Source organism: Malaclemys terrapin, chromosome 1 (assembly GCF_027887155.1).
Source record: "Malaclemys terrapin pileata isolate rMalTer1 chromosome 1, rMalTer1.hap1, whole genome shotgun sequence".
In the NCBI taxonomy this organism is placed as follows: domain Eukaryota; kingdom Metazoa; phylum Chordata; order Testudines; family Emydidae; genus Malaclemys; species Malaclemys terrapin.
The window spans coordinates 202194415-202208094 of NC_071505.1; the positions used below are offsets into that span (position 1 = coordinate 202194415).

Below are 13680 nucleotides of genomic sequence, written 5' to 3' on the forward strand. Positions count from 1 at the left end.
ATGTCTGATCCCTTGGGATTGGAAGACCCATATAGCTGATTAATCTGGTTTTCAGTAATCTCTCATAATAAAGTCCAGTTGTCTGAGTGGTGAGCCAAGGGCTGGAATGCCTAAGGGGACTGTGGTTTTAACTTATTGTTAACCAGTATGGTGATACAGAAGCTCACTCTTGTTACTGGCTTGGTAAACTCTAATGATAGAATAACCACCAGTTTGGGATGTCTGCCCTGTTTAAAACAGTCGGTCCTATTTGGAATTCTCAGCTATATCCCACACCAGGAAACAGTCACACCATCTGTAGAACAAATTATGTGTTCAGCTGTTGTCATTTATTTCAAAATTTTCTGACTGTAATAGGATATAAGTGTATCCCTCTCTGTTAGGTGGGTGATGGGCAGAGTGAAGGCAGGTTGTGGAGACTTCACTATAAATATCCACTCCTTCAAATGCTTGTCATTCGTACTGACTCAGGCTCTGCAGCACAGTGGATTAGTTTCTGAAAGGAATAGTAAAGGGACCATTCCCCCACGCTCGTGCTTCCTGGTCACATCCCTGTGTGCTGGCACATTCTTCTCCTCAGTCTCCGAAATAGGAGCACGGCTACTGTGTCTGTCACTCTCCTCCTCCATGTTAGTTTCTGCCACAGCGTGGAGCACTTCATAGTAAGCCCTGGAGAAAGGACACAGTCATGAGTTCTGTATTTTAATTTCCAGTCTGGGGGATGTCATTTTCCAGGGGGCTGTAGATGTTTTATATTGTTATGACTGATGTTTATTACATGAATTATAGTTGTCTTGCTACTACTTAGCACTCTTCCCTTTTCTTTGTTGTGCCCACATCTTATATTTAGACTGCAAGGTCTTTGGGGCAGAGAGCATCTTTTAATTACATGTGTGTACAGTGCCTACCATGATGGTGCTCTGAGGCCTAGTTGTACATCGCCTCTAGGCACTATTGCAATCCAAGTGAAGTAATAATATTTGTCACTTGTTTGGCTGATTTATTCTGCTGGATGTCGCATTGGGAGGTGGTGGCAATGAATATTCGGTGCTTTAGTCTCACTCACTGATTCTTAACGAAAAACACAACACATTTTAAAAAAAATGGCACCAAGCTGCCATCAACAGCAGCAAGGGTTTAACTTAACCTTCAGCACCCCACTCAGAGGACTTGGAGCTCTGGCTGAGTCACGACTCCTGAAGCAGGCCTGTGTGTATGTAACAGAGGCTGACTGTGAATGTCACTGAGTGGGAGGGGATGCGCTCGGGGGCGGGGGGGAATGCTTTTGATCTGTTCTCTGTCTTCTATAGCTTTACTCTGACAAGGAACACTTGTTTATCCTGTGTCTTACAATGCCAAGGAGGAAGACGACAATCACGATAAACATGAATGGGTTGTCAGAGCATACAGAACGTTCACCGAACAGAACGACTCCCAGCATGTGTGGAGTATCTTCCTGAGGCTGTTTCCCATCCCCCTTCTCAGTCCCATGAAAATAGAATTTTGCTGGAGAGAAACCTTTACAGGAACTGTGCTGTAAATTAGAGGATGTGATTTTTGTATGTACTTACATATAATAAAAAATGTCAAGCACCGTGTGATGGGGGAAATCCCATTGTCTCCTGTAGCTTTCCTGTCATTTAAATGAGCTGAGTGCTCTGAGGGGTTTTCAGGGATTCCCATGTCTTCTGTAGAACCCCCTTCAACATGGCAGTTGAACACACCCAAGCCAGGGGAAATTGACATGCCTGGAGTTAGTCGTCTCACAGGCGTGTTTTACCATACACATTTCACAGGTGAGACCATGTGCAACTGCACTGACTTCATAGCTATTACACCCACTCACATCAGGAATGAATTAGGCCTTATGACTTTTTGTGTGCGTTTTACTCCACCCACTTTTGAATTCACCCTTACTGAATGAGCAGTTCCTTTTATTACACTTAACTCATCTGAAATTATTAATGGCCCTTCATCCTGGAAGCAATTTCTGCCCTTGTTCATTGCTGCAAGATTACCTGTTTGTGATCATTTTGCAGCCTGCATTTTCACAATGTAGTTTTAGAATCACATTAATCTCAAATGGATTATTATTGGGTTGACAATCCCTTAGGGTGCAATGAAAAGTATTCATTAATTCTCAGGGCAGGAGGGCTAATTACCTTAAAAAAAATCTCTGCTAATTGCTAATAACTTTTTTTTTTTTTTTTTTTTTACTGAATTGGTCTCGTAAAGCTATTTTTGATTTCCTTTTCATGCTGTAACGTCTATAATTCTTAGTCAAAACAAGAAAGGGAATATCAAGGTGATTCAGTTTAGCAACAGGAACAAATCATAAACGGGGCAAAGCCAAGGAGGCTAAACTAATCTTCTCCTCAGGAAAGAGGGTTAGATCTAGATCTGGTGCTAGACTTGACTTTGAAAATCACATCCCTTCAAGTTGCCTCAAATATAAATGGTCCAAATCCTGCTCTCTCTATTCATGCCAGTTATTCATTGACTTCAATGGAACTCCATGCAACTGGGACATAAGTGGTACATAGGGTTTATGTTGACTCCCTGCTCAGAGGTGACCTTGACCCCAGGTGAGTGATGGCAGACGGGTTTGGCCCTGTCATTGCTGAAAGTTGTATCCAGGTAAATTAAGAAGGATGTGATGAAGTCAGGACTCATAGCTGAGATGACATACAGGTGGATTCAATATATACTATTTGGAATAAGATGCTTATGGAGCTCAGAGAGTTCTATGTAAAGAGTAAGTTTGGCTACAATTAAAAAAAAAAGATTCACAAAAATTGTGGGCCTAGAGCTACTACTAATCAACAAAAGCACAAATCAGTTTTCCTGATCAGATGATGATTTATTTCCAAATTAGATTACAAAAAGAATAATGGTGTACAATGGCCATTCCAATCAAAGCACTATGAACATCTGTGGTAGGACCTCAAACAGTGGAAAACAGAGCAAGAATGTCTGGGTTAGGTGGTCATAAGTGGTGCCGAGGTCTTGTGCTGCACCACCCTGCACAATGCTGATTTTCACTCTGGCTGAGCTGGGGTAGTTTTCGGGATTAGCTTTTCACTGTGACAGCCATTGACAGTCTATAGCCTTTGTTCACCCCTTTACAGGATTATGATACATTTTGTACGAAGTATGCTAGATGGACCTTTGGTTTGACCCAGTATGGCCATTCTTATCTTCTTATGTTCTTAACATATATGTCGACATATACACACCCAAGAACTCCAAAACAGCAAGGAGTGTTCAATGTCATTTAGGTGTATAAATAGCTGTGACTGAGAATGGAACAAGAGCTGCACTGCTGCTAATGCAGAGCAGAACCCAAAGCTTAAAGCTTTTCCACAGTTCCTACCTTGTCAAGGCACGTACTGAATCAGTTTGCAGGAACCAAACATCTAAAACTACAACAGGACAATGAAAGCTGATCACCATAACGCATTGGCTGTTTGTGACAAAAATCGGGGCAAGGTGATGTGCCAGAGGAGGAGCCAACTTTTTTTTCTTCCAAATTTAGCCCAGCTGGTAGGAAGAGCCTGCAGAGATTTCACCGGATACTGCACATCTGTAGGAGGAAGCACGTTCTCGCTGCAAAAGGCAGCGTTGTAATCTATACATCCACGCATCAAGATCTAATTTTTATGATATATTTCCATATTGCAATAACTCTACATCAGTGATGGTATAAATTACAATGTCCAGGTCAATCCAGAACTTCAAATGTGATGTCATTTATTTACCACAGTGCTGACTACATATTACACAACTCTGTGTGCATGGTACTGTGATTTGCTGTCTTTCAATTATTTTAACTGGGTAATAAGCCAGCACAATCAGTGACAAAAATCACACCCGGTATAATTATGGATCTCTCGTTTTAGGAGTAAGTGGCTGAAATAGGGAAAATTATGCAGCTTGCTGCAGAGCACAAACACTCAGAAGCAGCAACTGCTGCTGCTGAGAATTGTTAATGCCAATAACTCGAACATTACTGACTCTCCAGCTTAGAGATCTTGGGACATGGACCCCCAAAGAGAGGCAGGTGGGCTTTGGCTCACTGGCAGATCTCACCATCCTTCCCCCACAACTGGCAGGGACTAGACGTAGACGTTAGGAAGCCTCACCACAGCTCATTAGCGTACTGTTGTATCACCCCATTGTACTAGGCACGGGACATATGCATAGTGTGGCCGTGTCAGTTCTGAAAAGCTACAATGTAAACAGACACTGGGTCAGAGGGGAAACAGAGACACAGAAGTGAAGTGACTTGCCCCAGGTCACACAGCTGGTTAGTAACCAAGCCAGAAGTAGAAGCTCTGTTGCTGGTTCCCAGTCCAATGTCTTGTCCCTCTAGAGCAGTGTCTCTCAACCCGTCCAGTCTACTGTACCCCTTTCAGTTTCAATTTCACCTCACTTAAAAATGACTTGCTTACAAAATCAGATGTAAAAATACAGAAGTGTCACAGCACACTATGACTGCAAAATTGCTTCCTTTCTCATTTTTACCATATAATTATATAATAAACTAATTGAAATATGAATATTGTACTTACATTTCAGGGTATAGTATATAGAGCAGCATAAACAAGTCATTGTCTGTATGAAATTTTAGTTTGTACTGACTTTGCTAGTGCTTTTTATGTAGCCTGTTGTAAAAAAAATGGTTGCCTACCTTCACGTAATGGTTGTTCTTCGAGATATGTTGTTCACATCCATTCCACATTAGGTTTGGTGCGCTGCGTGCACGAGTGTCAGAAACTTTTTCCCTTAGTGGCTCCCGTCAGGCTGGTGGGGGCTCCCCTCTGAGTGGCGCCACGGCGCCATGCATATATACCCCTGCTGGCCCGACCCCCTCCAGTTCCTTCTTGCCAGCAACTCCGACAGAGGGGTAGGAGGGCGGGTGGTGGAATAGACGTGAACAACACATCTCGAAGAACAACAGTTACGCAAAGGTAGGTAACCGTTTTTTCTTCTTTGAGTGCTTGTTCACATCCATTCCACATTAGGTGAATCACAAGCTTACCTCACGGAACAATTGATCGGAGGACTGCCCTGCCAACTGCCACGTCCTCTCGGGCCTGTTGGTTGACCGCATAGTGGGTCGTGAAGGTATGCATCGATGACCAGGTGGCTGGCTGCCCTGCAGATCTCCTGGATCGGGACTTGTGCCAGGAAAGCCGCGGAAGCTGCTTGCGCCCTGGCCAAGTGGGCCGTGACCACCGGGGTCGGAACACCTGCGAGGTCATAACACGCCCAAATACAGTCTGTAATCCATGTCAAGATTCACTGTGCCGACACCGGGAGGCACCTCATCCTCTCAGCTACAGCCACGAACAGCTGCATGGATTTACAAAAGGGCTTGGTGCGCTCCAAGTAGAACGCCAATGCTCAATGGACATCCAGGGTGTGCAGGCTGAGGTGACTCGGTCCGCGTGGGGTTTGGGAAAAAACACTGGCAGACAAATGTCCTGGCCCAGATGGAATTGTGAGACCACCTTTGGGAAGAACTTGGGGTGCGGACGGAACTGCACCTTGTCTTTATGAAACACTGTATACGGTGGCTCCGAGGTGAGTGCCCTCAGCTCAGATACCCTTCTGGCTGAGGTGATGGCCACCAGGAATGCCACCTTCCAGGAAAGGTGGAGGAGGGGCTCGAACGGGGGCTCCATGAGCTTAGAGAGGACTAAGTTGAGATTCCATGGAGGGACTGGGGGGGCATGAGTAAGGGAACACCCTCTCCAGTCCTTTAAGGAACCGCCCCACCATTGGATGGGAGAACATCGAGCCCCCTGAAAACCCCGGATGGAAGGCAGAGATGGCTTCCAGGTGCACTCTGAGCGAGGACAGTGCCAGCCCTTGCTGCTTGAGGTGTAGTAGGTACTCTAAAATGGCTGGGCACTGGGGCCTGGCGTGGCTGTACCTGTTGGGGCCCACACCAGCACGAGAACCTCTTCCACTTGGCCAAGTAAGTCGCCCTGGTAGAGGGCTTCCTACTACCAAGTAGAACCTGCTGCACAGGAAGATAACACTGGCTCTCCAAAGCGCTTAGCCACAGAGCTTCCATGTCGTCAGATGCAGTAATTGCAGGTAGGGGTGGAGGAGCCGTCCTCCGTCCTGTGTGATGAGGTCCCGGTGCAAGGGCAGGGTTACCGGGCTCCAGGAGCGTAGTGAACCAGTGCTGGCGGGGCCAGGCCGTGGCAATGAGGATGACTGCTGCCCTGTCCTTGTGCACTTTGAGCAGGACCTTGTGTACCAGAGGGAGTGGGGGAAAGGCGTATTTCAAGTCCCCTCCCCACGGGATCGCGTCGGCTACTGAGCCCAGGCGGTGATCCTGGAATGAGCAGAACTGTGGGCACTGGGCGTTACCCCTGGTGGCGAACAGGTCTACCCAGGGAAATTCCCACTTGCAGAAGAGCGAAAACATGACGTCCGCTCCGAGCGTCCACTCGTGCATGCAGTGGGACCTGCTGAGGTAGTCCACCAATTCGTTCCGCACCCCCGGGAGATACGACGCCTCGAGGTGAATGGCGTAGGCTATGCAGAAGTCCCAGAGGAGGAGAACCTCGTGGCAGAGCGGCGAGGAACGGGCTCTGCCCTGCTTGTTTATATAAAACATGGCAGTAGTGTTGTCTGTCAGAACTGTCACGCTGTGACCACTCAAAGTGGCGTGAAAGGTCTGCCAGGCTAACTGAACCACCCTGAGCTCCTTCACGTTGATATGGAGCGACCGCTCTGTTCCCGACCACAAGCCCTGAGTCCTGAGGTCCCCCAGGTGAGCACCCCATCCGAGGTCTGACGCGGCCGTCACAAGCGTCAGGTCTGGCTGTTGTGTGGCAAAGGGGATGCCTTCGCAAACCACGGACTGGGACTGCCACCACAGCAAGGAGTCCAGCACATCCCCTGGGGCTGTCACTACCAAGTCCAGGGGGTCCCTGCCTGGGCGGTATACACGCGTGAGCCAAGCCTGCAGCGTCCTGAGTTTCAGCCTGGCATGCTTGACCACATGTGTGCATGCTGCCATGTGGCCCAGCAGCCACAGACAGCATCTGGCCAGGGGAGTGGGAAACTGGCACAGGGAGTTCACTGCTTGCTGGATGGCCAGGAATCGTGATACTGGGAGGCTCGCCCTTGCCCGCACCGCGTCTAGGATCGCCCCTATGAATTCCACTCTCTGAGTTGGAATCAGAGTGGACTTGGGGACGCTGATCAGGAGCCCCAGCATGCGGAATAGTCTTAGGGCCACCTGCACGTGGTACCGAACCTCCTCTTTGGACCGACCCGCCAGGAGCCAGTTGTTGAGGTACAGGTAAACCCAAATCCTCTGCCTCCGTAAGAAGACCGCCACTACCGCCATGCATTTTGTGAACACCCTTGGGGCCAGGGCTAGGCCAAACGGGAGAACCGTGAACTGGTAATGTCCCTGGTTCACGGTGAAATGCAGGAACCGGCGACGTGCTGGGTGAATGGCGATATGAAAGTACGCATCCTTCATGTCGAGGGCAGTGTACCAGTCCCCCGGATCCAAGGAAGGGATGATGGTGCCCAGAGAGACCTTGCGGAACCAGGCCTTGACCAGGAACTCGTTGAGCCCGCGCAGGTCTAGAATGGGACAAAGGCCTCCTTTGGCCTTGGGAATGAGGAAGTAACGAGAATAGAACCCTTTCCCCCTTAGGTCTTGCGGTACTATCTCTACCGCCCCTGCCTCTAGGAGTGAGTGGACCTCCTTTTCCAGGAGATGCTCGTGAGAAGGGTCCCTGAAGAGGGACAGGGAAGGGGGGTGGGAGGTAGGGAGGGAGGAAAACTGCAGCATGTACCCTCTTCACACCGTGCGTACCACCCAGCAGTCCAACGTAATGCTGGACCACGCACGGGAGAAATGGGACAGGCGGTTCAGGAAACAAGGGGATGGATCCGGTGATTGGTCCAGTATGCTGTCCTCGAGCGCACCTTCAAAAGCCTGGCTTAGGGCCTGGCTGGGATTTGTGCTGGCCTTAGCTCTGGCCCAGCCTATTGGAGTTATTGTTATTGCACCGTCTCCTGTTATCTCTGCCTCACCTGTGGTAAGGCTCGTGCCTAGAACAAGGCTGGTAGCGGTGCTGAAGGGGGGGCTGTGGCTTGAAGGGCTTCCTCTGAGCTGCCGGGATGTGCATACCCAGTGACTTGAGTGTAGCCCTTGAGGCTATGTAGTTTTGCGTGCGTCTGGTCCAAAAAGAGTCCGGACCCTTCAAAGGGGAGGTCCTGAAGCGAATTCTGGACCTCAGGCGGCAGACCTGACTCCTGAAGCCACGCCAAGCGCCGCATGACCATGCCAAACGCGATTGTCCTGGCCGCCGCGTCTGCCGAATCCAAGCATGCCTAGAGAGAGGTCTTCGCTATGGCTTTGACCTCGTCCACCAGGGCCGTGAACTCCTGTTGGGAACCCTGCGGGAGGCTGTCCTTAAACTTCCCCACTGCCGCCCAGGAGTTGAAATTATGCCTGTTGAGGATGGCCTGTTGGTTAGGAATCCTCAACGGGAGGCCCCCGACGAATACACCTTCCCGCCGAACAGGTCCAGGCGTTTTGCTTCCTTGGTCTTAGGGGCCGGGGCCTGCTGCCCATGGTGCTCTCTCTCGTTCACCGCCGAGACTACCAGGGAACATGGGTTTGGGTGGCAGAACAAGAACTCATACCCCTTTGACGGGGCGAAGTACTTGCATTCCACACCTTTGGTTGTTGAAGCGCTGGAGGCCAGGGTCTGCCATATAGTCTTATAGTTCGACTGAATGGTCTTAATGAGCGGGAGCGCTATTCTGGATGGGCCTTCTGGGCTCAGAATGTCCACCATGGGGTCCTCTTGCTCAACCGTCTCCTTGGCCTGTAACCCCAAGTTATGGGCAACATTACGCAGCAGCTCTTGGTGGGCTCTATGGTCTATTGGCGGAGGCCCTGATACCGCTGTGCAGGGCCAGCTTTAGGCCAATTCCACCAATTCCCCCGAATCGGGCCCCGCGCCTAAGAGGGCCCCGCGCCCAGTGGCAGGGCTGCCGGGGTGGGGGCAAGTGGCCGAGAATCCCTTCCCTGGCTAGAGGCTCCTTTTTAATTTTTACTCACCCGGCAGCGCTCCGGGTCTTTGGCAGCACTTCAGCGGCAGGTCCTTCACTCGCTCTGGGTCTTCGGCAGCAGGTCCTTCAGTGCCACCAAAGACCCGGAGCGAGTGAATGACAAACCGCCGAAGACTATGAGTGCCGCCCGGTGAGTACAAGCCCCACATGTTTTTTTACGTGTTTTTTTTTTTTTTTCAGTCATCCCTGCCGGGTCCCCGTCAAAACTGTTCGAATCGGGCCCCGCACTTCCTAAAGCCGGCTCTGCCGCTGTGCCTGCCACCGCTTCATCCAGGGATGACGAGGAGGTCAGCAGCTGCTCAGCTTCTTCCTGCTGGTCTCCCTGGTCGGGAGGGGGCTCGCCACCGATAACCCAATGAGGTCCTTCGCCGCCTCAAAGGTGTCAGGCGTGGAGGGCTGATCTCCCTATGCCCTCGAGCTCATCGTCTGCACTGAGTTCACATAGAGTTGGACTTGTGGCGCTGGTATTACCAGTGACGGCGCCGGTACAGCATCCATCACTCTCTTCCCGGTGCTCGGGGCCTTGGATGGCTCTGGTCTCCTTTGTGGGGAATGTCCACGCCCTTCCTTCGGCTGTGCCTTGGGCCACACCGGGGAGGATGAGTGGTGCTGGGGCCTACTTTGGTGCTCTGGAGCTGACGGCTTGCGGTGCTTGGCCGGCACCAGGTCTCTTGATGACTCTGGCGCACTCCGCACCGAGGAAGCTGGAGCTGATGTTGGGCGCTACGGGCCCGGTGGCTGCAGTGCAGCCTCCATGAACAATTGTTTCAAACGAAAGTCTCTCTCTTTCTTTGTTGGCTTGAATGCCTTGCAAATCTTACACTGTTCCATTTGGTGTGCTTCCCCCAGGCAACGTAGACAGGAGTTGTGGGGGTCACTAACCGGCATTGGCTTGCGGCACGTGGCACAAGCCTTAAACCCATGGGCCTGCGGCATGCCCCGCGGCCTGGGGCGGGTGCTGGAAGCCTTCAAGCACCTAATCTACTAAGTGTCCACAACAAGGGAATGCTAACGAACTGATAGCAGCCGAGTACTCTAAAGCTAAGGGATTGCTTCTCCTACAAGAGCAACAGACTGTTCCAATGCCGCCAAGGATGGTAAGAAGGAACTGGAGGGGGTCGGGCCAGTGGGGATACATATGCATGGCGCAGTGGTGCCACTCGGGGGGGCCCCCCGCCAGGAGCCGCTAAGGGAAAAAGTTTCCGACACGCGTGCACCTAATGTGGAATGGACGTGAACAAGCACTTGAAGAAGAACTAGGCAAATATCTAGCTGAGCTGATGTACCCCCTGGAAGATCTCTGTATACCCCCAGGGGTACCCATACTTCTGGTTGAAAACCACAGTACTAATGGGCTGCAAACGGGTTCCATCCAGGCTCCCTCCCTGCCCTGATGATAGAGCTCCATTTTGATGCTGGTGTGAAGAAATGGTGGGCTAAACGGTGTGGAGAACCAATTCTTTCTGGCTAGACATTGTGGCCCTGATCCTGCACTCCTGAGCCAGGCAGGACTCATTGCAATGGGAGCTTTGCCTGAATAAGACCTGCAGGATTGGGTCAAATGTAAAGCAATGCCACTGGCAAAACCTATACATACAGGCTGTGTTCATCAGCATAATCCAGCACTCACCCCAGCTCCCAGACAGTATGTCACTGCCTACAGTGAACATAACCGTTAAGATCAACTGCTTTTCTGTAGCTGAAAATGTTCACACTAATATTAACCTGTGTAAAATACTCCAAGGCTTTCCCTTGAGGTGAAATTCACCCCGTGCAGAAGGCCAGAGCAAGGTCCATGCACTATTTAAGTCCCACAGGATCTCTCAAAGTAGGGTGCAAGTGGTGCATAGGGCTTGTGTTGGCTCTTTGCATAGGCATGCATTTCACACCCAAAGAGCAGCATGTAGGATCGACTGATTCCAGCCTGGAGTCACACTAGATTTGTTTTAGTCTGTTATTTTGAAGGAACAGCTTCTCAGTATCTCCTTGGACCATCTGAAAACGGCACAACTATTTTTATCACTGTTGCTCCGCTTGCAAAATTATTAATGGCCCCTTCATTTCCGCAGACCTTGCTGCCATGTTAACCTACAGCGAGATTATTGCAGCCTGGGAGGAACCTGCATTTACAAAATCATTTGGTTTTACTTTTACATTAAATGAGAAATTGATTATTTCTCTGTTTCCTGCACTTTGCTCATCTGTGGAAAGGTTAGAGACTGGAGCAGCATGTAGAATAAGCCCAGTACCAGGTTGTGGAAATAGAAGATATGTGCTGAAAGAACTCTGCCCACCGCCAGTAACAGGTTCCCCCAAGGAGGTCATAGACAGCCCAGTCTGACACCCCCTCACCCAGACAAGCAGGATCTCTGGAGAGGCTGATGGTAGCCCAGCAACTCCCCCTGACTTAGCAAAGCGCTTAAGCACCTATTTGAAGTGCGCTGTTGGCTAGGGATGGGATTACGCACATGGTTAAAGTTAAGCGCATGCTTCACTGAAATGGGACCAGAATTTAAATCCAGTTCAGTGGCCTGGCACCCCATCATTCAGCATCAGCATCTTAGCCCAAACAGCCCTTGATCGGTAGGAAATTTGAGAGGAGGCTGGTGTGACCCACTTCCTCCCCTAACCAGGTGACTCACAGGGAAGATGTTCGCAGCCCAACCTCCCTTCTCCTTTGGGCAGACGAATCCTATTGCAGTGGGAGAGACTGGGACTGCTGGTGGGCCAAATCCCCTCTGGGATTCCTTCACCGCAAGCTGCTGTGCCTGTCAGAGATGACCCTTAATTCAGCATCACCCTTCAATCAGAGCAAGATACAACTTTGACTGAAATGAACTTAAAAGGCCACCTAGTGTGATTCTTTGTTGGTTCAAATGTCCTGCTTGATTAAAATACTCAGTTGATTGGGGGAGGGGTGTTGTAGAGAGACAGGATACATTTTTAGAGCTGTCTGAAGAAGAGCTTGTAGTACTTATCTTTTTACAGCTGCTGTCCTGACTTCCATGGGAGTTTTCCTAGAATAAAAACTGCAGGGTCTGGCCTGATTCTCTAATCCTCTGTGTACCAAAAGTCCCATTGAATTCTAAGGGATGAGGTATGCAGGAGCTGTCCCCATAAATCATATGGTTGAAGGACAAGATAGAAAGTGCACATTCTACTATATACATGAAGCAAAGCCACTAATAGAACACCAGGCTTACTGCAAATTGGAAACAAATCAAGCATACATCACTGGGGCAAGAAGGGGGGGAATACAAGGAAACTGTGCTTGTAAACAGCATTTCCATAGCCTGAAAAAAAATCCCCCTAGAGGGGTTACATGAAAGCTGCCCAGCATTTATGCAGAAATTGTATTGGCATTCTTCACATTAATTAAACCGTGAACATTGTTCTGCTGCATAGCAGAGCAGAGAAGCAGTGGGCTGCGTTGGCATAAAAGGAGCAGACTTCAGCGTGCCAAACTCAGAGCTATCGAAAGCCAAGGGAATGCTCCAGCAAGGAAACTACTGTTCCCAGCTCCCCACAGGCTGAGCCGAAGAATGACCTGGTCTCTGAAGGCAGCTGTTCATTTGCCCTTTTAGCTGGAGGTTCAGCAATACAGAACTGCACAGGCAATATAAATAAAAGGTGTTTTTTTTAAAAAAAAAGACATACCAATCAGAGTTGAGGCCAAGCTGCAACGTTTGCCTCTTGCTCCGAACTTTCCCAGGTTTGAATGTGGAGCGCATATTATTTATAATAGAAAAATCAATAGAGGGAAAGAAATGAGACAGCAAATATACAGCAGTCTAGTGACAGGGCCCAAACAAAAGCTAGGACACCGATTCCTCTTCTCTGCACTGTGGTGTGTACAAGAAAGGCAGACATCAATAACGAAGGAAAGTTGGTCTGCTTGCAGTTCCAGTCTTTATGCAAAATCCAGCTTTTAATTGATTGCCCTCAATTTGCCCAAATGCACAGTCAGTCATTTCCAGTGTTTGATTTCCTACAGCTACTGCCAGGCCTGCCTGATGGATCGTGAAGCTGCAAAGCACAGAATCCACATACCGTTCTTGAGGAGAACAATGCATCGTCCTTCCTCCTGAACCAGCGCAGACCACAGAGACCCAGCAAAACTGAGCAGAAGGCAACTTCACTGCAGAACAAATGTTAATGATTAACCTGTTTAAATATACAGGTTTCTCCTCTCTCAGTATTATATACACACATTTATTTAAATACCACAGTGCAGAACATCAAGAATACATATGATTTTTATTTAATTTTCTGGTTTTGGGGTTGGGAGGATGGAAGCCAGAAAACCCCTGTTTTGTAAGCTCTTTCCTGGCTCTAGAGATGCCGTAATTTGTCAGCTAGGAAAGTTAAGGGAACTACTTGTGCGAATCAGCCAAACAGGATTTAGTCCTTATTGTAGTACTTCATTTTATAGCTTCCAATATTAGCCAAAGTTACTAATGTCTGTGCACATTGATGAATTTGAACATTCTTATAGCTCTGTCCCCCACGATTAAGGCAAGTTTTCAGCTCCTCTGAGAAACGACTAGTCAATCTCACATT

At 49.2% G+C, this 13680-nt stretch overlaps 1 long non-coding RNA gene across 1 annotated transcript; it reads right to left on the reverse strand.

The window, feature by feature from the left end:
- Window positions 1-296: 296 nt before the first annotated feature.
- On the reverse strand, window positions 297-13243 carry LOC128830621 (uncharacterized). Its single transcript, XR_008443620.1, has 2 exons — window positions 13171-13243; window positions 297-669 (listed from the first exon to the last, which is right to left on the reverse strand). It is a non-coding gene; the product is annotated as an uncharacterized LOC128830621 (long non-coding RNA).
- Between the last annotated feature and the right edge of the window lie 437 nt (window positions 13244-13680).